The sequence below is a fragment of the Psammomys obesus genome, unplaced genomic scaffold (assembly GCF_907164565.1).
Source record: "Psammomys obesus unplaced genomic scaffold, mPsaObe1.curated_primary_1811, whole genome shotgun sequence".
Classification (NCBI taxonomy): Eukaryota; Metazoa; Chordata; class Mammalia; order Rodentia; family Muridae; genus Psammomys; species Psammomys obesus.
This window is the reverse complement of record NW_026596120.1, coordinates 1,763,823-1,768,144: the sequence shown is the minus strand read 5'-3', so window position 1 is coordinate 1,768,144 and position 4,322 is coordinate 1,763,823. Positions and strand designations below refer to the sequence as shown.

The window sequence follows — 4,322 nt, the reverse complement described above, 5'->3', positions numbered from 1 at the left end:
TGAAGCTTTTTGAAATTTGTCATTGAATAAAAAAATTTTGTGTGTGTTTAGACAGTACTGGGAATAATAATTTATACTACAGAGGTTTAAAAGACTATTTCTTTTTTAAACAATGGCTTCTTTTCAACCTGACTGTCTTTTATTTAAAGATGCTGGTAAAGCTATTGGGACACATTGCTAAATTAAGTTTAACGAATCTGTTCCCTTATTTTACGTCAAAAAGATGCTAACAGGCATTTGTATTACATGAACTAAATGTTAATTTTAAGAAAAGATTGCCAGCAATTAATGCTCAAATCTCAGACTTCATTGTACACACTTGCACGTTACAACAGTGTCAATAGGCTCATTGTACTTGTTTCATTAAAATCGTCTCAGGTTTTTAAAGTCAGGGTCCCTGACAGAAAATGGATATTTAAGTTGCTTGAATATAAACTACATAAACACAGGCAAAAGTGCAAGAACAATAGCCCTGTAAAATGTAGGCCAGTGTCTCTGAGCGCCCTTATCAGGGACTAATTTTAGTTGAAGAGATCTATTTTCAAACCACTCAGTTCCCGCCCTCCCAACTCTGAAGCGACACAGATGAAAGTGAGTCATTGAGCTTGGAATACCTGTTAAAAGTTTAAAGAGAACTCTTTTTTGCCTTCTTTCATCATTTCATACCAAACCCAAGAGTTATGCTAAGTCAGTGGCTGAAATCCCTGGTTCATCTCCCTGGAAGGGAATCTTCAAAGGCTGGCTCCATACCCCCCCCCCTTCCTCAGTTGCTCTAGACCCACCACAGTCTTTCTGTTCCTTTCGTAAGATGCATTAATTGATGGCAAAAAAAAAAAGCAAATTAAAGTCAGCTCCTTTACACATTTGCATTAGGAGATACTGGAAACTTGAGCAGCCTGAGGCAGCTTTCTGGCTGCAGGGAGAGGAGGTTGCTTTTTTTAGCACCGCAGCTTGCTGCTCTACTTCATAGGCCTGCCCTTAGTATGGTTGCCATGATTTGTTCCTCTGTTTGTAGTTTCAGCAAAATGAATCTTAGAAGCAATGAAACCCTTTATCAGTAATTCCTCAGATACTCAACTTTTTTTAATTTTTGACTATTATAATTCCTAACAGGGCATTTTTTTTTTAAAGATAAGCAAGCTTTTATTTCCACGTTTTTCAAAATAAGCTAGCTGAACTGGCTGCTTTGGGAGGTGCTTAGTCAAAGAGACCAAACTCCATCTCCTGCACAAGGAGAGCAGCCGCAAATGCAGATGGGTTAGCCAAGAAGGCCTTGACCTTCTCATCAGATAGGAAGGTGTAGCCGGTCTCCGCAGACAAAGCCAGGACCCTCTGGTATCCGTTGATGATAGTGCGGCACTGAGGCAACAGTTGGGTAAACAATTTGCAGAGAAATGCTGGCAACATTTCGGACACCCTCTAGGAAGCGAGTGTGCAGTCTGCTCTGTGACGTCAAGCACTTCCGGGTTATAGATGCTGCCGTTGTCAAACACCTGCTGGATGATCAGCTGGAAGGAGAAGGGAGCGAAGCTCAGAGTGTTCACCAGTGTGGACTCTCCGGCTCCCACTTTGTGTCCCGTTTTCATCAGCTGCACATCACTGAGAATTTCAGTGGTGCTTCTGGAGATTTTAGTGGTGATGCCCCAAGTCTGGAAGAACGAGGTCTTCTCAGGTCCCAGACCAGTGTTCTGAGCTGGCACAGTGACCTTATACGGGGCAATGGCACCAGCTCGAGCAGCAGCCGGCACCTTATTGGCCAGCAGCATGTCCCTAATCTCAGTGAGGCCCTCCTTGGTGAACACATTCCCCAGGATATAAGGCAGCAGTTTTTCCAGACCTGGGTTGTTCTCCAGGTGGCCTCTGATGGTCTTGCGCATCATGGTGTTTTTGCCCATCAGCACCATGGCCTTCCCGAGGAAGGACATGCTGATCTGTTGCATTTGCTTAGAGTGCACATTGTCTGCTCCCACAATGAAGCATTTTGGGTAATCATCCAAAAGTTGGATGATCTTAAGGAAGCAGTTGGACTTCCAGGTCGCCCTGTCTTCCCTGGGCATCATGGCGATGCGTCAAGGATTGCCACGAGAGAGCCTATTAGCATTTTTTAAAGCTACACGCAGTTTCACGATCAGTGCAATGTCATCAATTGCTTCTAAATTGCCTCTAAGATAAAAAAAAAATTCCTATATTGTACAGTCAGTGACCAGATATAATTTTACAGAAGTACCTAATACGGAAAGAAATTTGTAACCAAAGTTCCTATGCTATTTGTTTGAGCATCCATTGATGTTAATTCTTCAATTAATTTTATAAAGTTCAAAGATAAATTTGAAACTATCTTTGTGCATGTTAAGTTCAACAAGATCCATAGTAGCTTTATGGATATATTGAAAATACTCCTGTTTTGTTTATTATGTGGGATCTGTCTGAACATGAGACCCTAAAAGCTATTGTAGCCACATAAATTATGCTCTAATTTTGTGTGTAAGTAATCTAATCTCCTTCAAAATTGTAGTATCCAATAAACATCTTTTACAACTGTTTTAACTTTTCTAAATTACTTAAATGTTCTTGAATTGTAATAAGTTTTTCTAAGGTCTGAATAACATTCTTTCATTATTTTATATTTCAAATGAATTGCTGAGATTCCAATTTTACCAACCAACTCATGGATAAATAAAATGTGTAAGAATGTTTAGCCTTTGTCGAAGGCTCCTGTCCTGTTCCCTGTCTTCTACTTTCGATATCTATCCTGTTTGCCCTTCTGAGTGAGGTTTAAGCCTCTTTCCTAGGGTCCTCCTTGTTGTTTAGCTTCTTTAGGACTATAGATGTTAGTATGTTTATCCTGTATTATAAGTGGATGTTATATATACCATGTTAGTTAGTATATACCATGTGTGTCTTTCTGCTTCTGGGGTACTTCACTCAGGATGATCTTTTCTAGTTCCCACCATTTGCCTGCAAATTTCATGATTTCCTTGTTTTTAATAGCTGAGTAATACTCCATTGTGTAAATGTACTACAATTTCTGTATTCATTCTTCGGTTGAGGGACATCTAGGTTGTTTCCAGATTCTGGTTATTATGAATAAAGCTGCTATGAATATAGTTGAGGAAATGTCCTTTGTACTTTCTATTGTGAAACATATTCAAGTTGTCCTTCTCCACTGGAACTATAAATGAGATATATTTTTATGATGCTTGACCATAGCACTAAAGCCTGAGAAATGAGCACTGATCTTTGAGCAAGCACCTATCTCATATGTCTCAATGATACTGAGTCTATGCTAGGTGAGCCCGGTTTTGATGATTGACCTTCACAATGCTACGGTAAAGCAGGAAGATTTCTTTGCAAGAGTGTCATGTAGTGTTAGTGAATGAGGAAAACAATTTCTCAAAAAGCAAAAGTCCCATGGAGAACATAAGTGAACTGAGAATAGTCAGCATATCACCAAATTTATTATATTACAAGAACTCTAAAAATTAATTTGTGAAGCTTGTGTACCTCCTTGGTGTATGCTTATGATTCATCCTGTACATGAAAAGAGCAGAGCAGACAGAGAGAAACTCAGATAATAGACTTGCTGCCATCATCTATCAATAGATTGTTTCTAATGACTTTTTATAACAGAACAGAACTACACAGAGCCGACAACAGTTAGCCAATGATGCACTAGGCCTGGAAGCCATGTGTGTGGTATCCTAGGCCAACCAGCCATTATCTCACATTATTTTCCAAATCACTAGTCTTCCTAATTGTTCCAGGAGAACTGAAATGTATCTGAATTTCATTTCTCTCTCTCTTTCTTGGTTTTTTTTTTTTTGTTGTTGTTGTTGTTTTTTTTGTATCTGGCTTAATAAGCAAAATTCTTTCATTATTCTGATATTGGATTTATTATAATTAACAATTTATATTATTTTCTTTCCTTAAATGTAACACTTAAAAAGTATTTTTACCTGTTCTTATATTCTCTGTTACTAAGATAAGTTTTTTAAATAAAGTTTTATTAAATAAATAAAGGTTACATTTTATTATGTAAATAAAGAAGATAGCATTTCATGCAGGCCCAAATCAGATGATTATAATGTTATTTTTTTTTTTTTTTTAGGTACCAGTTTTCCACCATTTTATTGGTGAGTGTTAATTCTACAGTGTAGATTTGCCACAGTTCAATTAACAGCTTGCCTGTTGTTTGTAGTTGCTGTATCCTAAAAAGAAAGTTATCAGGAGCATTCTTTTAAGAGTTTTACATTGTCATAAATCTTTACTTATCTAGAAATGCCTAAGAGAACAACTACTCAATAGAGCAATTGTTTTGGATT

General features: G+C 37.9%; 1 pseudogene; it reads right to left on the bottom strand.

Moving 5' to 3' along the window:
* Positions 1-1,197: 1,197 nt before the first annotated feature.
* On the bottom strand, positions 1,198-2,069 carry LOC129692973 (60S acidic ribosomal protein P0-like; annotated as a pseudogene).
* Positions 2,070-4,322: the final 2,253 nt, after the last annotated feature.